Source organism: Pseudophryne corroboree, chromosome 10, assembly GCF_028390025.1.
Source record: "Pseudophryne corroboree isolate aPseCor3 chromosome 10, aPseCor3.hap2, whole genome shotgun sequence".
Classification (NCBI taxonomy): Eukaryota; Metazoa; Chordata; class Amphibia; order Anura; family Myobatrachidae; genus Pseudophryne; species Pseudophryne corroboree.
In genome coordinates this window covers 353,478,804-353,501,221 of record NC_086453.1, presented here as the reverse complement: position 1 = coordinate 353,501,221, position 22,418 = coordinate 353,478,804, and the positions used below count along the sequence as shown (strand labels likewise).

Genomic DNA, 22,418 nt, shown 5'->3' with positions numbered 1-22,418 from the left:
GGGATCTAGGACAAGCCATGCAACCACATAAGAAATAAGATATGGGGCCGGATGTAATTACACCCGAGTTCGGTGGCCGTATGGGACACCGGCCAAACATGGACAATTTTTAAAGGGGCAATCTCTTACAAGTAGAGATCAGCAGGTTTGGATATCAGAGATCCGAACCTCCCTCCGAACTTCATGATCCGAGCCAGGAACCGAGTCCGGCTTGGGACTTCTCGCCAGGCTCGGATCCCAAAATGAGGCAAAATGTCATCATCCCTGTGTCGGATTCTCATAAGAAAAAAAAAAAGAAAAAAAGAAAAAAAGAGGCGCAATGAGGTAGCTGTGTGAGTAAGATAAGCGACCCTAGTGGCCGACACAAACACCTGGCCCATCTAGGAGTGGCACTGCAGTGTCACGCAGGATGTCCCTTCCAAAAAACCCTCCCCAAACAGCACATAACGCAAAGAAAAAAAGAGGCGCAATGAGGTAGCTGTGTGAGTAAGATAAGCGACCCTAGTGGCCGACACAAACACCGGGCCCATCTAGGAGTGGCACTGCAGTGTCACGCAGGATGTCCCTTCCAAAAAACCCTCCCCAAACAGCACATGACGCAAAGAAAAAAAGAGGCGCAATGAGGTAGCTGTGTGAGTAAGATAAGCGACCCTAGTGGCCGACACAAACACCTGGCCCATCTAGGAGTGGCACTGCAGTGTCACGCAGGATGTCCCTTCCAAAAAACCCTCCCCAAGCAGCACATGACGCAAAGAAAAAAAGAGGCGCAATGAGGTAGCTGACTGTGTGAGTAAGATAAGCGACCCTAGTGGCCGACACAAACACCGGGCCCATCTAGGAGTGGCACTGCAGTGTCACGCAGGATGTCCCTTCCAAAAAACCCTCCCCAAACAGCACATGACGCAAAGAAAAAAAGAGGCGCAATGAGGTAGCTGTGTGAGTAAGATAAGCGACCCTAGTGGCCGACACAAACACCGGGCCCATCTAGGAGTGGCACTGCAGTGTCACGCAGGATGGCCCTTCCAAAGAACCCACCCCAAACAGCACATGACGCAAAGAAAAAAAGAGGCGCAATGAGGTAGCTGTGTGAGTAAGATAAGCGACCCTAGTGGCCGACACAAACACCGGGCCCATCTAGGAGTGGCACTGCAGTGTCACGCAGGATGGCCCTTCCAAAAAACCCTCCCCAAACAGCACATGACGCAAAGAAAAAAAGAGGCGCAATGAGGTAGCTGTGTGAGTAAGATAAGCGACCCTAGTGGCCGACACAAACACCGGGCCCATCTAGGAGTGGCACTGCAGTGTCACGCAGGATGGCCCTTCCAAAAAATACTCCCCAAACAGCACATGACGCAAAGAAAAATTAAAGAAAAAAGAGGTGCAAGATGGAATTGTCCATGGGCCCTCCCACCCACCCTTATGTTGTATAAACAGGACATGCACACTTTAACCAACCCATCATTTCAGTGACAGGGTCTGCCACACGACTGTGACTGAAATGACGGGTTGGTTTGGACCCCCACCTAAAAAGAAGCAATTAATCTCTCCTTGCACAAACTGGCTCTACAGAGGCAAGATGTCCACCTCATCATCATCCTCCGATATATCACCGTGTACATCCCCCTCCTCACAGATTATCAATTCGTCCCCACTGGAATCCATCATCTCAGCTCCCTGTGTACTTTGTGGAGGCAATTGCTGCTGGTCAATGTCTCCACGGAGGAATTGATTATAATTCATTTTAATGAACATCATCTTCTCCACATTTTCTGGATGTAACCTCGTACGCCGATTGCTGACAAGGTGAGCGGCGGCACTAAACACTCTTTCGGAGTACACACTTGTGGGAGGGCAACTTAGGTAGAATAAAGCCAGTTTGTGCAAGGGCCTCCAAATTGCCTCTTTTTCCTGCCAGTATAAGTACGGACTGTGTGACGTGCCTACTTGGATGCGGTCACTCATATAATCCTCCACCATTCTTTCAATGGTGAGAGAATCATATGCAGTGACAGTAGACGACATGTCCGTAATCGTTGTCAGGTCCTTCAGTCCGGACCAGATGTCAGCATCAGCAGTCGCTCCAGACTGCCCTGCATCACCGCCAGCGGGTGGGCTCGGAAATCTGAGCCTTTTCCTCGCACCCCCAGTTGCGGGAGAATGTGAAGGAGGAGATGTTGACAGGTCGCGTTCCGCTTGACTTGACAATTTTCTCACCAGCAGGTCTTTGAACCCCAGCAGACTTGTGTCTGCCGGAAAGAGAGATCCAAGGTAGGCTTTAAATCTAGGATCGAGCATGGTGGCCAAAATGTAGTGCTCTGATTTCAACAGATTGACCACCCGTGAATCCTTGTTAAGCGAATTAAGGGCTCCATCCACAAGTCCCACATGCCTAGCGGAATCGCTCTGTGTTAGCTCCTCCTTCAATGTCTCCAGCTTCTTCTGCAAAAGCCTGATGAGGGGAATGACCTGACTCAGGCTGGCAGTGTCTGAACTGACTTCACGTGTGGCAAGTTCAAAGGGCATCAGAACCTTGCACAATGTTGAAATCATTCTCCACTGCGCTTGAGACAGGTGCATTCCACCTCCTATATCGTGCTGAATTGTATAGGCTTGAATGGCCTTTTGCTGCTCCTCCAACCTCTGAAGCATATAGAGGGTTGAATTCCACCTCGTTACCACTTCTTGCTTCAGATGATGGCAGGGCAGGTTCAGTTGTTTTTGGTGGTGCTCCAGTCTTCTGTACGTGGTGCCTGTACGCCGAAAGTGTCCCGCAATTCTTCTGGCCACCGACAGCATCTCTTGCACACCCCTGTCGTTTTTTAAAAAATTCTGCACCACCAAATTCAAGGTATGTGCAAAACATGGGACGTGCTGGAATTTGCCCATATTTAATGCACACACAATATTGCTGGCGTTGTCCGATGCCACAAATCCACAGGAGAGTCCAATTGGGGTAAGCCATTCCGCGATGATCTTCCTCAGTTGCCGTAAGAGGTTTTCAGCTGTGTGCGTATTCTGGAAAGCGGTGATACAAAGCGTAGCCTGCCTAGGAAAGAGTTGGCGTTTGCGAGATGCTTCTACTGGTGCCGCCGCTGCTGTTCTTGCGGCGGGAGTCCATACATCTACCCAGTGGGCTGTCACAGTCATATAGTCCTGACCCTGCCCTGCTCCACTTGTCCACATGTCCGTGGTTAAGTGGACATTGGGTACAACTGCATTTTTTAGGACACTGGTGAGTCTTTTTCTGACGTCCGTGTACATTCTCGGTATCACCTGCCTAGAGAAGTGGAACCTAGATGGTATTTGGTAACGGGGGCACACTGCCTCAATAAATTGTCTAGTTCCCTGTGAACTAACGGCGGATACCGGACGCACGTCTAACACCAACATAGTTGTCAAGGCCTCAGTTATCCGCTTTGCAGCAGGATGACTGCTGTGATATTTCATCTTCCTCGCAAAGGACTGTTGGACAGTCAATTACTTACTGGAAGTAGTACAAGTGGGCTTACGACTTTTCCTCTGGGATGACGATCGACTCCCAGCAGCAACAACAGCAGCGCCAGCAGCAGTAGGCATTACACTCAAGGATGCATCGGAGGAATCCCAGGCAGGAGAGGACTCGTCAGAATTGCCAGTGACATGGCCTGCAGGACTATTGGCATTCCTGGGGAAGGAGGAAATTGACACTGAGGGAGTTGGTGGGGTGGTTTGCGTGAGCTTGGTTACAAGAGGAAGGGATTTACTGGTCAGTGGACTGCTTCCGCTGTCACCCAAAGTTTTTGAACTTGTCACTGACTTATTATGAATGCGCTGCAGGTGACGTATAAGGGAGGATGTTCCGAGGTGGTTAACGTCCTTACCCCTACTTATTACAGCTTGACAAAGGCAACACACGGCTTGACACCTGTTGTCCGCATTTCTGTTGAAATACTTCCACACCGAAGAGCTGATTTTTTTGGTATTTTCACCAGGCATGTCAATGGCCATATTCCTCCCACGGACAACAGGTGTCTCCCCGGGTGCCTGACTTAAACAAACCACCTCACCATCAGAATCCTCCTGGTCAATTTCCTCCCCAGCGCCAGCAACACCCATATCCTCCTCATCCTGGTGTACTTCAACACTGACATCTTCAATCTGACTATCAGGAACTGGACTGCGGGTGCTCATTCCAGCACTTGCAGGGGGCGTGCAAATGGTGGAAGGCGCATGCTCTTCACGTCCAGTGTTGGGAAGGTCAGGCATCGCAACCGACACAATTGGAGTCGGACTCTCCTTGTGGATTTGGGATTTCGAAGAACGCACAGTTCTTTGCGGTGCTACTGCTTTTGCCAGCTTGAGTCTTTTCATTTTTCTAGCGAGAGGCTGAGTGCTTCCATCCTCATGTGAAGCTGAACCACTAGCCATGAACATAGGCCAGGGCCTCAGCCGTTCCTTGCCACTCCGTGTGGTAAATGGCATATTGGCAAGTTTACGCTTCTCCTCCGACAATTTTATTTTAGGTTTTGGAGTCCTTTTTTTACTGATATTTGGTGTTTTGGATTTGACATGCTCTGTACTATGACATTGGGCATCGGCCTTGGCAGACGACGTTGCTGGCATTTCATCCTCTCGGCCATGACTAGTGGCAGCAGCTTCAGCACGAGGTGGAAGTGGATCTTGACCTTTCCCTAATTTTGGAACCTCAACATTTTTGTTCTCCATATTTTAATAGGCACAACTAAAAGGCACCTCAGGTAAACAATGGAGATGGATGGATACTAGTATACTTATGGATGGACTGCCGAGTGCCGACACAGAGGTAGCTACAGCTGTGGACTAACATACTGTGTCTGCTGCTAATATAGACTGGATGATAATGATATGAAATCAATATATATATGTATGTATATATAATATCACTAGTACTGCAGCCGGACAGGTAGATAATATATTTATTAGGTAATGATGACTGATGACGGACCTGCTGGACACTGTCAGCTCAGCAGCACCGCAGACTGCTACAGTAAGCTACTATACTATAGTAGTATGTACAAAGAAGAAAGAAAAAAAAAACCACGGGTAGGTGGTATACAATTATGGATGGACTGCCGAGTGCCGACACAGAGGTAGCTACAGCCGTGGACTAACGTACTGTGTCTGCTGCTAATATAGACTGGATGATAATGATATGAAATCAATATATATATGTATGTATATATAATATCACTAGTACTGCAGCCGGACAGGTAGATAATATATTTATTAGGTAATGATGACTGATGACGGACCTGCTGGACACTGTCAGCTCAGCAGCACCGCAGACTGCTACAGTAAGCTACTATACTATAGTAGTATGTACAAAGAAGAAAGAAAAAAAAAAACCACGGGTAGGTGGTATACAATTATGGATGGACTTCCGAGTGCCGACACAGAGGTAGCTACAGCCGTGGACTAACGTACTGTGTCTGCTGCTAATATAGACTGGATGATAATGATATGAAATCAATATATATATGTATGTATATATAATATCACTAGTACTGCAGCCGGACAGGTAGATAATATATTTATTAGGTAATGATGACTGATGACGGACCTGCTGGACACTGTCAGCTCAGCAGCACCGCAGACTGCTACAGTAAGCTACTATACTATAGTAGTATGTACAAAGAAGAAAGAAAAAAAAAACCACGGGTAGGTGGTATACAATTATGGATGGACTGCCGAGTGCCGACACAGAGGTAGCTACAGACGTGGACTACCGTACTGTGTCTGCTGCTAATATAGACTGGATGATAATGATATGAAATCAATATATATATGTATGTATATATAATATCACTAGTACTGCAGCCGGACAGGTAGATAATATATTTATTAGGTAATGATGACTGATGACGGACCTGCTGGACACTGTCAGCTCAGCAGCACCGCAGACTGCTACAGTAAGCTACTATACTATAGTAGTATGTACAAAGAAGAAAGAAAAAAAAAACCACGAGTAGGTGGTATACAATTATGGATGGACTGCCGAGTGCCGACACAGAGGTAGCTACAGCCGTGGACTAACGTACTGTGTCTGCTGCTAATATAGACTGGATGATAATGATATGAAATCAATATATATATGTATGTATATATAATATCACTAGTACTGCAGCCGGACAGGTAGATAATATATTTATTAGGTAATGATGACTGATGACGGACCTGCTGGACACTGTCAGCTCAGCAGCACCGCAGACTGCTACAGTAAGCTACTATACTATAGTAGTATGTACAAAGAAGAAAGAAAAAAAAAAACCACGGGTAGGTGGTATACAATTATGGATGGACTGCCGAGTGCCGACACAGAGGTAGCTACAGCCGTGGACTAACGTACTGTGTCTGCTGCTAATATAGACTGGATGATAATGATATGAAATCAATATATATGTATGTATATATAATATCACTAGTACTGCAGCCGGACAGGTAGATAATATATTTATTAGGTAATGATGACTGATGACGGACCTGCTGGACACTGTCAGCTCAGCAGCACCGCAGACTGCTACAGTAAGCTACTATACTATAGTAGTATGTACAAAGAAGAAAGAAAAAAAAAAACCACGGGTAGGTGGTATACAATTATGGATGGACTGCCGAGTGCCGACACAGAGGTAGCTACAGCCGTGGACTAACGTACTGTGTCTGCTGCTAATATAGAGTCTAGACTGGATGATAAATTATTGATAATGAGATGAAATCAATATAATATCACTAGTACTGCAGCCGGACAGGTACTATATATATTTATTATGTAATGACTGATGACGGACCTGCTGGACACTGTCAGGTCAGCAGCACCGCAGACTGCTACAGTAAGCTACTATAGTAGTATGTATAAAGAAGAATGAAAAAAAAAAAAAACATGTGTAGGTGGTATACAATATTATATATATATATATATATATTATATACAATTATATATATATATATATATATATATATATATATATTAAACTGGTGGTGATTGATTATTAAACTGGTGGTCAGGTCACTCACGTTGCAACTTGCAACTAGTACTCCGAGTACTAAGCAGACAATCACAAAATATATTATTATACTGGTGGTCAGTGTGGTCACAACAATGGCAGTGTGGCACTGACTCTGGCAGCAAAAGTGTGCACTGTATGTTATATGTACTCCTGAGTCCTGCTCTCAGACTCTAACTGCTCCCCACTGTCAGTGTCTCCCCCACAAGTCAGATAATACAATACACTTACAGTCACACTATCTAATCTATATCACTTCAGCAAGTAGTATAGTAGTATAGTAGTACTCCTCCTAATAATGCTCCCCAAAATTACTACTACTGTGTCTCTCTCGTCTCTACTGTGTCTCTCTCTTCTCTAAACGGAGAGGACGCCAGCCACGTCCTCTCCCTATGACTCTCAATGCACGTGTGAAAATGGCGGCGACGCGCGGCTCCTTATATAGAATCCGAGTCTCGCGATAGAATCCGAGCCTCACGAGAATCCGACAGCGGGATGATGATGTTCGGGCGCGCTCGGGTTAACCGAGCAAGGCGGGAAGATCCGAGTCGCTCGGACCCGTGAAAAAAAACATGAAGTTCGGGCGGGTTCGGATTCAGAGGAACCGAACCCGCTCATCTCTAGTGATAATATCGGCCAAACTCGCATTGCAATAATTGAGAACATCGCATGGATGTATCAATTATCGCATGCAGGGACAGAGCTTGTGAGCAAACTTGTGAGCAAACACCCATTGCTACCTGCCACCGGAATCCCTCCCTGTCGCGACTTCCCCCGTGCCGCAAAAGAGCCCCCCGGATTTATACTTACTAGTCCCATGAGCCGGTGTCTGCTGCTCGAGGAGGCTGCCGGGTACCGGATCCTGCTGCTGTATGTGACCTTAAGTGCTGTAAAGTGAGCTGCTGCTTTGCAGCATTACTTTACTGCACAGGGGTCACAGTGCAGCACATGGAGGCCCCGGTGCCCAACAGTTCTCACCGGAGCACCGATCACTGACTCCCGGCACTGATACGTATGTTTTTTTTAAAACTTTTTTTAAGGTGATCAGCCTGTGAGTCCATCGGACACACAGAGCTGATCACACTGGCCAGGTCCCGCACACCTTTCTCTGCCAGGGGGCAGAGAAAGCTTGGCAAAGGCTGCAGATAGCAGTGCTGCCCTGTGATTATGCCAGGCTGAGCTGGCGTTGTTATCACAGAGCATACTACTTCATTTTTTCACATTTTTTTTTAGTAAATTGGGCCACATCGCATTTCTAATTATAGGTATAGGGAATATGATATGGGTTACTAAAAAAAATTACAATTAAAGGTTTTGGAGCAGTTTTGCATGAAAACTGCTCTAAATGCCCTTTAATATTGTACTCTATACTAGAGATGAGCGGGTTCGGTTCCTCGGAATCCGAACCCGCCCGAACTTCAGCTTTTTTTACACGGATCCGAGCGACTCGGATCTTCCCGCCTTGCTCGGTTAACCCGAGCGCGCCCCGAACGTCATCATGACGCTGTCGGATTCTCGCGAGGCTCGGATTCTATCGCGAGACTCGGATTCTATATAAGGAGCCGCGCGTCGCCGCCATTTTACACGTGCATTGAGATTGATAGTGAGAGGACGTGGCTGGCGTCCTCTCCGTTTAGAGAAGAAATAGATAGGAGAGTGAGAGTGAGACAGTGACACTTCATTTACTGGAGCTTAGGAGGAGTACTCAGAGAGTGCAGAATTTTGCTGATAGTATTAGTTAGTTATACTAGTGACAGAGTGAGACAGTGACACTTCATTTACTGGAGCTTAGGAGGAGTACTCAGACAGAGAGTGCAGAATTTTGCTGATAGTATTAGTTAGTTATACTAGTGACTGACCAGTGACCACCAGTGCAGTTTTATATTATTTAATATAATCCGTTCTCTGCCTGAAAAAACGATACACAGTGACTCAGTCACATACCATATCTGTGCTCAGCCCAGTGTGCTGCTGCATCATCTATGTATAATATCTGACTGTGCTCACACAGCTTAATTGTGGGGGAGACTGGGGAGCAGTTAGGTTATAGCAGGAGCCAGGAGTACATATTAAAATTAAACAGTGCACACTTTTTTTCTGCAGGAGTGCCACTGCCAGTGTGACTGACCAGTGACCTGACCACCAGTATATAGTATACTATATTGTATTGTGAATGTCTGCCTGTAAAAGTTAAACACACGTCGTGTGACTTGTGTGGTGTTTTTTTATTCTATAAAATAAAAAACTCATTCTGCTGACAGACAGTGTCCAGCAGGTCCGTCATTATATAATATATACCTGTCCGGCTGCAGTAGTGATATATATATATTTTTTACATCATTATTTATCATCCAGTCGCAGCAGACACAGTACGGTAGTTCACGGCTGTAGCTACCTCTGTGTCGGCACTCGGCAGTCCATCCATAATTGTATACCACCTACCCGTGGTTTTTTTTTTCTTTCTTCTTTATACATACTACATCTCATTATCATCCAGTCTATATTAGCAGCAGACACAGTACAGTACGGTAGTCCACGGCTGTAGCTACCTCTGTGTCGGCACTCGGCAGTCCGTCCATAATTGTATACCACCTACCCGTGGTTTTTTTTTTCTTTCTTCTTTATACATACTACATCTCATTATCAACCAGTCTATATTAGCAGCAGACACAGTACGGTAGTCCACGGCTGTAGCTACCTCTGTGTCGGCACTCGGCAGTCCATCCATAATTGTATACCACCTACCCGTGTTTTTTTTTTCTTTCTTCTTTATACATACTACATCTCATTATCATCCAGTCTATATTAGCAGCAGACACAGTACAGTACGGTAGTCCACGGCTGTAGCTACCTCTGTGTCGGCACTCGGCAGTCCATCCATAATTGTATACCACCTACCCGTGGTTTTTTTTCTTTCTTCTTTATACATACATACTACATCTCTTTATCAACCAGTCTATATTAGCAGCAGACACAGTACGGTAGTCCACGGCAGTAGCTACCTCTGTGTCGGCACTCGGCAGTCCATCCATAATTGTATACCACCTACCCGTGTTTTGTTTTTCTTTCTTCTTTATACATACATACTACATCTCTTTATCAACCAGTCTATATTAGCAGCAGACACAGTACGGTAGTCCATGGCTGTAGCTACCTCTGTGTCGGCACTCGGCAGTCCGTCCATAATTGTATACCACCTACCCGTGGTTTTTTTTTCTTTCTTCTTTATACATACATACTACATCTCTTTATCAACCAGTCTATATTAGCAGCAGACACAGTACGGTAGTCCACGGCTGTAGCTACCTCTGTGTCGACACTCGGCAGTCCATCCATAATTGTATACCACCTACCCGTGTTTTGTTTTTCTTTCTTCTTTATACATACATACTACATCTCTTTATCAACCAGTCTATATTAGCAGCAGACACAGTACGGTAGTCCATGGCTGTAGCTACCTCTGTGTCGGCACTCGGCAGTCCGTCCATAATTGTATACCACCTACCCGTGGTTTTTTTTTCTTTCTTCTTTATACATACATACTACATCTCTTTATCAACCAGTCTATATTAGCAGCAGACACAGTACGGTAGTCCACGGCTGTAGCTACCTCTGTGTCGGCACTCGGCAGTCCATCCATAATTGTATACCACCTACCCGTGGTTTTTTTTTCTTTCTTCTTTATACATACTACATCTCATTATCATCCAGTCTATATTAGCAGCAGACACAGTACAGTACGGTAGTCCACGGCTGTAGCTACCTCTGTGTCGGCACTCGGCAGTCCATCCATAATTGTATACCACCTACCCGTGGTTTTTTTTTCTTTCTTCTTTATACATACATACTACATCTCTTTATCAACCAGTCTATATTAGCAGCAGACACAGTACGGTAGTCCACGGCTGTAGCTACCTCTGTGTCGGCACTCGGCAGTCCGTCCATAATTGTATACCACCTACCCGTGGTTTTTGTTTTCTTTCTTCTTTATATATACTACATCTCATTATCATCCAGTCTATATTAGCAGCAGACACAGTACAGTACGGTAGTCCACGGCTGTAGCTACCTCTGTGTCGGCACTCGGCAGTCCATCCATAATTGTATACCACCTACCCGTGTTTTTTTTTTCTTTCTTCTTTATACATACATACTACATCTCTTTATCAACCAGTCTATATTAGCAGCAGACACAGTACGGTAGTCCACGGCTGTAGCTACCTCTGTGTCGGCACTCGGCAGTCCATCCATAATTGTATACCACCTACCCGTGTTTTGTTTTTCTTTCTTCTTTATACATACATACTACATCTCTTTATCAACCAGTCTATATTAGCAGCAGACACAGTACGGTAGTCCATGGCTGTAGCTACCTCTGTGTCGGCACTCGGCAGTCCGTCCATAATTGTATACCACCTACCCGTGGTTTTTTTTTCTTTCTTCTTTATACATACATACTACATCTCTTTATCAACCAGTCTATATTAGCAGCAGACACAGTATGGTAGTCCACGGCTGTAGCTACCTCTGTGTCGGCACTCGGCAGTCCATCCATAATTGTATACCACCTACCCGTGGTTTTTTTTTTCTTTCTTCTTTATACATACTACATCTCATTATCATCCAGTCTATATTAGCAGCAGACACAGTACAGTACGGTAGTCCACGGCTGTAGCTACCTCTGTGTCGGCACTCGGCAGTCCATCCATAATTGTATACCACCTACCCGTGGTTTTTTTTTCTTTCTTCTTTATACATACATACTACATCTCTTTATCAACCAGTCTATATTAGCAGCAGACACAGTACGGTAGTCCACGGCTGTAGCTACCTCTGTGTCGGCACTCGGCAGTCCGTCCATAATTGTATACCACCTACCCGTGGTTTTTGTTTTCTTTCTTCTTTATACATACTACATCTCATTATCATCCAGTCTATATTAGCAGCAGACACAGTACAGTACGGTAGTCCACGGCTGTAGCTACCTCTGTGTCGGCACTCGGCAGTCCATCCATAATTGTATACTAGTATCCATCCATCTCCATTGTTTACCTGAGGTGCCTTTTAGTTGTGCCTATTAAAATATGGAGAACAAAAATGTTGAGGTTCCAAAATTAGGGAAAGATCAAGATCCACTTCCACCTCGTGCTGAAGCTGCTGCCACTAGTCATGGCCGAGACGATGAAATGCCAGCAACGTCGTCTGCCAAGGCCGATGCCCAATGGCATAGTACAGAGCATGTCAAATCCAAAACACCAAATATCAGTAAAAAAAGGACTCCAAAACCTAAAATAAAATTGTCGGAGGAGAAGCGTAAACTTGCCAATATGCCATTTACCACACGGAGTGGCAAGGAACGGCTGAGGCCCTGGCCTATGTTCATGGCTAGTGGTTCAGCTTCACATGAGGATGGAGGCACTCAGCCTCTCGCTAGAAAAATGAAAAGACTCAAGCTGGCAAAAGCAGTAGCACCGCAAAGAACTGTGCGTTCTTCGAAATCCCAAATCCACAAGGAGAGTCCAATTGTGTCGGTTGCGATGCCTGACCTTCCCAACACTGGACGTGAAGAGCATGCGCCTTCCACCATTTGCACGCCCCCTGCAAGTGCTGGAAGGAGCACCCGCAGTCCAGTTCCTGATAGTCAGATTGAAGATGTCAGTGTTGAAGTACACCAGGATGAGGAGGATATGGGTGTTGCTGGCGCTGGGGAGGAAATTGACCAAGAGGATTCTGATGGTGAGGTGGTTTGTTTAAGTCAGGCACCCGGGGAGACACCTGTTGTCCGTGGGAGGAATATGGCCGTTGACATGCCTGGTGAAAATACCAAAAAAATCAGCTCTTCGGTGTGGAAGTATTTCACCAGAAATGCGGACAACATTTGTCATGCCATGTGTTCCCTTTGTCAAGCTGTAATAAGTAGGGGTAAGGACGTTAACCACCTCGGAACATCCTCCCTTATACGTCACCTGCAGCGCATTCATAATAAGTCAGTGACAAGTTCAAAAACTTTGGCCGACAGCGGAAGCAGTCCACTGACCAGTAAATCCCTTCCTCTTGTAACCAAGCTCACGCAAACCACCCCACCAACTCCCTCAGTGTCAATTTCCTCCTTCCCCAGGAATGCCAATAGTCCTGCAGGCCATGTCACTGGCAATTCTGACGAGTCCTCTCCTGCCTGGGATTCCTCCGATGCATCCTTGCGTGTAACGCCTACTGCTGCTGGCGCTGCTGTTGTTGCTGCTGGGAGTCGATGGTCATCCCAGAGGGGAAGTCGTAAGCCCACTTGTACTACTTCCAGTAAGCAATTGTCTGTCCAACAGTCCTTTGCGAGGAAGATGAAATATCACAGCAGTCATCCTGCTGCAAAGCGGATAACTGAGGCCTTGACAACTATGTTGGTGTTAGACGTGCGTCCGGTATCCGCCGTTAGTTCACAGGGAACTAGACAATTTATTGAGGCAGTGTGCCCCCGTTACCAAATACCATCTAGGTTCCACTTCTCTAGGCAGGCGATACCGAGAATGTACACGGACGTCAGAAAAAGACTCACCAGTGTCCTAAAAAATGCAGTTGTACCCAATGTCCACTTAACCACGGACATGTGGACAAGTGGAGCAGGGCAGGGTCAGGACTATATGACTGTGACAGCACACTGGGTAGATGTATGGACTCCCGCCGCAAGAACAGCAGCGGCGGCACCAGTAGCAGCATCTCGCAAACGCCAACTCTTTCCTAGGCAGGCTACGCTTTGTATCACCGCTTTCCAGAATACGCACACAGCTGAAAACCTCTTACGGCAACTGAGGAAGATCATCGCGGAATGGCTTACCCCAATTGGACTCTCCTGTGGATTTGTGGCATCGGACAACGCCAGCAATATTGTGTGTGCATTAAATATGGGCAAATTCCAGCACGTCCCATGTTTTGCACATACCTTGAATTTGGTGGTGCAGAATTTTTTAAAAAACGACAGGGGCGTGCAAGAGATGCTGTCGGTGGCCAGAAGAATTGCGGGACACTTTCGGCGTACAGGCACCACGTACAGAAGACTGGAGCACCACCAAAAACTACTGAACCTGCCCTGCCATCATCTGAAGCAAGAAGTGGTAACGAGGTGGAATTCAACCCTCTATATGCTTCAGAGGTTGGAGGAGCAGCAAAAGGCCATTCAAGCCTATACAATTGAGCACGATATAGGAGGTGGAATGCACCTGTCTCAAGTGCAGTGGAGAATGATTTCAACGTTGTGCAAGGTTCTGATGCCCTTTGAACTTGCCACACGTGAAGTCAGTTCAGACACTGCCAGCCTGAGTCAGGTCATTCCCCTCATCAGGCTTTTGCAGAAGAAGCTGGAGACATTGAAGGAGGAGCTAACACGGAGCGATTCCGCTATGCATGTGGGACTTGTGGATGGAGCCCTTAATTCGCTTAACAAGGATTCACGGGTGGTCAATCTGTTGAAATCAGAGCACTACATTTTGGCCACCGTGCTCGATCCTAGATTTAAAGCCTACCTTGGATCTCTCTTTCCGGCAGACACAAGTCTGCTGGGGTTGAAAGACCTGCTGGTGAGAAAATTGTCAAGTCAAGCGGAACGCGACCTGTCAACATCTCCTCCTTCACATTCTCCCTGGAGCGACTGCTGATGCTGACATCTGGTCCGGACTGAAGGACCTGACAACGATTACGGACATGTCGTCTACTGTCACTGCATATGATTCTCTCAACATTGAAAGAATGGTGGAGGATTATATGAGTGACCGCATCCAAGTAGGCACGTCACACAGTCCGTACTTATACTGGCAGGAAAAAGAGGCAATTTGGAGGCCCTTGCACAAACTGGCTTTATTCTACCTAAGTTGCCCTCCCACAAGTGTGTACTCCGAAAGAGTGTTTAGTGCCGCCGCTCACCTTGTCAGCAATCGGCATACGAGGTTACATCCAGAAAATGTGGAGAAGATGATGTTCATTAAAATGAATTATAATCAATTCCTCCGCGGAGACATTGACCAGCAGCAATTGCCTCCACAAAGTACACAGGGAGCTGAGATGGTGGATTCCAGTGGGGACGAATTGATAATCTGTGAGGAGGGGGATGTACACGGTGATATATCGGAGGATGATGATGAGGTGGACATCTTGCCTCTGTAGAGCCAGTTTGTGCAAGGAGAGATTAATTGCTTCTTTTTTGGGGGGGGTCCAAACCAACCCGTCATATCAGTCACAGTCGTGTGGCAGACCCTGTCACTGAAATGATGGGTTGGTTAAAGTGTGCATGTCCTATTTATACAACATAAGGGTGGGTGGGAGGGCCCAAGGACAATTCCATCTTGCACCTCTTTTTTCTTTTATTTTTCTTTGCGTCATGTGCTGTTTGGGGAGGGTTTTTTGGAAGGGCCATCCTGCGTGACACTGCAGTGCCACTCCTAGATGGGCCCGGTGTTTGTGTCGGCCACTAGGGTCGCTTATCTTACTCACACAGTCAGCTACCTCATTGCGCCTCTTTTTTTCTTTGCGTCATGTGCTGTTTGGGGAGGGTTTTTTGGAAGGGACATCCTGCGTGACACTGCAGTGCCACTCCTAGATGGGCCCGGTGTTTGTGTCGGCCACTAGGGTCGCTTATCTTACTCACACAGTCAGCTACCTCATTGCGCCTCTTTTTTTCTTTGCGTCATGTGCTGCTTGGGGAGGGTTTTTTGGAAGGGACATCCTGCGTGACACTGCAGTGCCACTCCTAGATGGGCCCGGTGTTTGTGTCGGCCACTAGGGTCGCTTATCTTACTCACACAGTCAGCTACCTCATTGCGCCTCTTTTTTTCTTTGCGTCATGTGCTGTTTGGGGAGGTTTTTTTGGAAGGGCCATCCTGCGTGACACTGCAGTGCCACTCCTAGATGGGCCCGGTGTTTGTGTCGGCCACTAGGGTCGCTTATCTTACTCACACAGTCAGCTACCTCATTGCGCCTCTTTTTTTCTTTGCGTCATGTGCTGTTTGGGGAGGGTTTTTTGGAAGGGACATCCTGCGTGACACTGCAGTGCCACTCCTAGATGGGCCCGGTGTTTGTGTCGGCCACTAGGGTCGCTTATCTTACTCACACAGTCAGCTACCTCATTGCGCCTCATTTTTTGTTTGCGTCGTGTGCTGTTTGGGGAGGGTTTTTTGGAAGGGCCATCCTGCGTGACACTGCAGTGCCACTCCTAGATGGGCCCGGTGTTTGTGTCGGCCACTAGGGTCGCTTATCTTACTCACTTTGCGTCATGTGCTGTTTGGGGAGGGTTTTTTGGAAGGGCCATCCTGCGTAACACTGCAGTGCCACTCCTAGATGGGCCCGGTGTTTGTGTCGGCCACTAGGGTCGCTTATCTTACTCACACAGTCAGCTACCTCATTGCGCCTCTTTTTTTCTTTGCGTCATGTGCTGTTTGGGGAGGGTTTTTTGGAAGGGACATCCTGCGTGACACTGCAGTGCCACTCCTAGATGGGCCCGGTGTTTGTGTCGGCCACTAGGGTCGCTTATCTTACTCACACAGTCAGCTACCTCATTGCGCCTCTTTTTTTCTTTGCGTCATGTGCTGTTTGGGGAGGGTTTTTTGGAAGGGACATCCTGCGTGACACTGCAGTGCCACTCCTAGATGGGCCCGGTGTTTGTGTCGGCCACTAGGGTCGCTTATCTTACTCACACAGTCAGCTACCTCATTGCGCCTCTTTTTTTCTTTGCGTCATGTGCTGTTTGGGGAGGGTTTTTTGGAAGGGCCATCCTGCGTGACACTGCAGTGCCACTCCTAGATGGGCCCGGTGTTTGTGTCGGCCACTAGGGTCGCTTATCTTACTCACACAGTCAGCTACCTCATTGCGCCTCTTTTTTTCTTTGCGTCATGTGCTGTTTGGGGAGGGTTTTTTGGAAGGGACATCCTGCGTGACACTGCAGTGCCACTCCTAGATGGGCCCGGTGTTTGTGTCGGCCACTAGGGTCGCTTATCTTACTCACACAGCGACCTCGGTGCAAATTTTAGGACTAAAAATAATATTGTGAGGTGTGAGGTATTCAGAATAGACTGAAAATGAGTGTAAATTATGGTTTTTGAGGTTAATAATACTTTGGGATCAAAATGACCCCCAAATTCTATGATTTAAGCTGTTTTTTAGGGTTTTTTGAAAAAAACACCCGAATCCAAAACACACCCGAATCCGACAAAAAAAATTCGGTGAGGTTTTGCCAAAACGCGGTCGAGCCCAAAACACGGCCGCGGAACCGAACCCAAAACCAAAACACAAAACCCGAAAAATTTCCGGCGCTCATCTCTACTCTATACCCCATGGTACTAAAGTACAGTTCCCCAGTATCCACTAGGATGTAAGAAAAAGGATGTGAAAACACCCTTTTTCCCATTATTTGAATAAAAATAATGTTAATAAATAGGCCCCTAGTCTTGGAGAGAGATAACGTAGAGATAGATGAAGTACCAACCAATCAGTTCCTAACTGTCATCTTTCAAACTGTGGAGCAGATAGACTAAGACTTGGAGAGTGGTAAAGTGGACAGAGATAAAGTAACAGTCAATCAGCTCATAACTGCTTAGTTACAGGCTGTGTTAGAAAAATGACATCAAATGATTAAGAGAAGATAAGAAATATAAAATATTAAAATATACCTTTTATTAGTTCATTATTTTTCTAAAAAGCGAAAATTGGATTAAAAAGTATAGATATAAGTGAAAAAAGAAAGAATAAGTGTAATAAAAGTATATTATGGGGTATATTCAATAAGAGTCGGGTCCATTCGGACATGCAGTTGTCGGTATGGACCCAACAACCCCTATTCAAAGAGCATCCAAATCCGACTGTCGGACTTGGCCGTTACTGGTTCCTGACTGCGGGTGTGCTGACAGCAGCATCGCGGGGGAGCTGTCAGCGGCGCCGGGGGGATAGATGTCTGCGGCGGTGGGGGGAGCAGCGGGGAGAGCAGCGGAGGAGACAGAGCGGACGGGTGGAGGAGAGGAGGAGACGGGAGGAGCACCATCTGCAGCAGCGTAACTGGAGGCTCACAGCAGCGTCCACCCAGCTCCAGCAAGTGGGACCTCGCTTGCTGGAGCCAGGTGGACGCTGCCTCTGGGTTCCTGCTCTTCCCGCTGCTCCCCCCGTCTCCTGTTCTCAGGTCCCTCATCTTAATCAGACTTTTCTTAAAGTCGGATTGAGATTGTCGGAAATGGGGCTAAAACCTGTCGGGTTTGGCCCCCGCTTCCGACGATGCACACTGATCGGCGGCTGAAGCTGAAGCTGCCGATCAGCATGCATTCCGACAAGTCGAGTTCCCCGACTTGTCGAAAGAAAGGGGGCCGTAATGAATAGGTCGGAACCCCTTCCAACCTAAAACTGTCGGAAGCTGCCGTCTTTCTGACAAGACGGCAGCTTTCAAAAGTTATTGAATACACCCCTATGTATGAAATGGCTCCATTATTATTTAATACATTATTCAAAGAGAAATTGAACCAGTGTATTGTATTCTCTTTATGTTACTTAATAAGACCACATATGAGCCCTCATTCCGAGTTGTTCGCAGCAGTTCATCGCATCGCAAACGGCAAAAAATCTCAAACTGCGCATGCCCAAAAGCGGAAATACGCATGCGCAAAAGGAGCGATACGACGCTTGTGCAAAATTACTAACCGAAAATCTGCTCGTAATACATAACCGAAAACAGGGAGTGAAGGAGGCGTGGCAGAGGCACGGCTTCACTATCCAACGAAATGGGCGTGAAAGTGGGCGCTAGTGTGGGAGTATGCAACCAGCAGTAGGCGTGTTATTTGCAAAAATGCGTATCTGATGGTAAAAGTACATAACAAATGTTCGCTATCTTGACGCAGCCGAAGAGTAAGTCTGCAGCTACTCAGCACTTGCGAAGTACTGTTACAAGTGTGTGTCTGCTCTAATTAGCAATTAATTACCAACTGAATTCACCTGTTGAGCAATTACTCGCCAAACACTGCTCTTACAAAATACTACAAACAGCAATTATATGGCCACTTAACATTTGTATTGTTACCACGTATAAATCTGACACACTCACAAATAATGCACTGTATTTTTGGGACAAATATAAATACTTTTATGTTAAATGCATGTTTTAATTATTTGTTTAATACTATCAAATGTGACTAAACCAACTTATAAACTACATCAGCTAAATCTTCTCGACATAGACATATTCCTTTGTACATACCAAATAACATGAGCAACATAATGCAGCCTACATTTAATGTGACTTAATACATTATTTTTTGTTTTTTGTAGGAATATGTGTCCATATCTAATACTATGGCATGTTGCCCCTAGTAACCCAAGTTCCTAATTATATTTGTTTTTTTATATGGTCAATTAAGTGTTGTGCAAGGCATACAGATTTTAAATTAGAATATGCAATGTTTGTCTGAATATTCTGATTGTTCCCTTGTTCCACAAATGTCAATATGCCATGTTCAAGTTTACAGGGCACAGTTTTCCTGAGTGCATAACCTTTAATAAAACACACAAACAATTGTAATGTAATTTTTTTTTACTTAAAAAAAAATAAAAAATAGCCAACACAACATGGCTACAAATGAGCATACAGAGATGGACATAGCAGCAAGCAGATGGCAGTGGCAAAATGCACATAGCAGAACCCAGTACTATGGTAACCCCATCTTCTGACAAAATATGATGTTTTAAATTAACTAAGTGAACCCCCAGCCAGACTATACTTTTAGGGGAACTGAGGTAGATTCCGGAACCAACACACAAACACAAACATACACAGCACGCTAGGAAGAGGAAGATGGCTCAGGTGTAGGCCAAAATAACTCACAGGCTACAATTTAAAGAAAACCTTTCACTTTGAGGGAGTTGTACATTCTGGCCAAACATGCCAAAAATAAAAAATACATCGAGGCAACATGTAAAACATGGGTGCTGCCCATCTGGAGAGACATCACTTTCTCTTTTTTCCCCCCACCTGATGTAGATCTTCATGGCTCGGTCTGCGGAGCGACCTTCGAGGGCCCTGCCCAGTGGGATGTTCTTCCTGGGCAGGGGGAGGGAAGGGAGCCGATGTGGCTGGCTCTCTGCCACTGTGGGCAAGGGAGACAGCGATGTCCTGGAGCCCTTGCCGAATCGAATTGGCAAGTTGTTGGAAGGAGGAGGCGAGTTGATCTTGGCCCTGCCTGATCTCTGCCAGACCTTGGCAGAGTTGAGCTACACATTGCTCCACACTGTTTCTTTGCTCAGTGAGCCCGACAGGTATCTGGCTTACCTCCCGGAGCATCCTGTCCTGAAAAGCATTCAGGCTCTCACCATACCTGGCTATTTCAGACAGGATGTCCGGGATAGCAGAGGGTTGGGTGGGGGGCCAGTTGGTATCTGGACAGATGGAATGTGTGGTCCCACACTGGCACAGACACTAGGTCCCCCCACCTCAGCCTCAGCCACATAACCCTCCTGTGACTCTACCTGCTCACCCACCTGTGCTGTGTTATGTTCAAAGCAAATAGAAGAATGAGTGGAAAAAGAGTAGTAAAAACAATATGAGACTTTTGGAACCAAAAAAATATTTCTTTAGGAATATGTGTGTAAACTTACCTGGCAAGTCATGTGCATGGAGTATTTCAGGCAGGTCCGTGTCCATATGAGACACCCCAACCCCCTCCTCGTAGCTCACACAGTCCATCGCCATCTCCTCAAGATCTGTGTACTCCACAGTGGCAGCTGGACCTCCCCCTGTTGCCCTCGAGGCATTCCACTCCGCAGACCTCTTGCCCTTCAGGCGGGATTTGAAGTCGGCCCAACTACATATGTGTTAAAAAATAGGGGCAAGGGACATAAAAGTTATGAATACCTACTTTAATTGATAGTACACATGTTATGTATTTGGTTGCTATAGGCAACATCACATCTAGCTAAGTTTTTAAGAATACTTGGCTCAGAAAATGGTTTGTCAATATACACTTACCGTCTTCGAACTTCCTGCGAGGTGCGGACTATTGAGCCGACTTCATTAACAGAATCAGTGATGTCCCTCCAGATTCGATCTTTGGATGCAGCACCCATGTTTTTGGGTCCTCGATGTATTTTTTCCATGGCATGTGTGACCAAAACACGTAACTCCCTCTTAGTGAAGGCGGGCTGTCTTTTCTTTGTTTGGATGTAGCCTGTGAGCTATCGTCCTGTCCTTCCTCACCATCTTCCTCTTCACTAGCTGCTTGTGTAGTTTGTGTTTGAGCTGCTAGTCCGGAACGGAATCACCCTCAGTTTTCCCACTATCTATGTCTGGCAGGGGATTCACTCCTAACTCCTGGGTATCAGAAGATGGAGTTTGTATAGTACTGGGTCCTGCTATTTCTAACTCAGCATTGGCAGAGTCAAGCATCTGCCTCCGCAGCACTAGGCGTCGATGTGTTAAAGCAGCCATCTGCTGCTGCACCTCGTCCATCTCTGCTGCCATCTGCTCACGAGTAGCCATGTTGCTGGTGGCATGTGTGTATGCACAAGTGTCTAGCTATTTATAGCTGCGTGTGTTTTCCAGTGCGGAAATCCGCGCAGGTGTAAATTATGCAAATTGGTCCAGTAATTGTTGTACTGGCTATATAAACGCCCTGCATGCAGCCTGTGTGTGTGTGGGTGTATGCAGAAAATTACTGAAGCAAGGTGGACATTTCTGAGTGAGCACATTTCTGAGTGAGTTTAGCGAGTATTTTATATTGTTTCAGTACATAATTTACCTGTAATGTTCTCCTTATCATGTTTGTTGTGTAAGATTGTTGTATACAATGGTATTTTTTTTTTAAATTTACTTTTGTAGTTTTGAATTTGGGGTAATTGTTTTATTAAACAACAATAACTTTTTTTTCTGTTTTACTTGTGCATCTGTTTACCATAAAAATGACACACCATCTGATCCTAAATATCCAAACATGTGTGACTTTGTGTAGCTGTTTGTTCCAGCAAAATGTGGTGAGTAAACAGATTGTTACACTTAGTTGTGTTTTTTCTAAGCCCAAATATAGGGTGAAAAAAATGTGTGTGTGTTGTTTTAAATATATATATATATATATATGTAGACTTATATGTTTATGAATTGCAGCCATATCTTAATGATATATGTGTGTGTGTGTGTGTGTGTGTGTGTGTCCGCGGGTGCGAATCTCCGCCCATGTGAACTGTACAAACTGTCCTGCACATTAATGTACACATATCAATAAAGTTTATTACAGATGACACCATACAATTACAACCAATCACATGCCACCACACACTATAAATATAAGCCCACATATGGAAAACGCCATTGGCACCATGCGCGCAGCAGCTTTTACCCGCCGTGAGCTGCGTGTGTTGGTCGCGGTGATGGACCGCCGCATAGGTCAAGCA

At 46.0% G+C, this 22,418-nt stretch overlaps 1 long non-coding RNA gene across 1 annotated transcript in view; it reads left to right on the top strand.

The window, feature by feature from the left end:
• LOC134965636 (uncharacterized) overlaps positions 1-22,002 on the top strand; it is a 298,220-nt gene extending 276,218 nt beyond the window's left edge. Inside the window, exon 4 of the long non-coding RNA XR_010188478.1 lies at positions 21,980-22,002. This is a non-coding gene — a long non-coding RNA (uncharacterized LOC134965636). The remainder of the gene's footprint in view (positions 1-21,979) is intronic.
• The last annotated feature ends 416 nt before the right edge of the window (positions 22,003-22,418 follow it).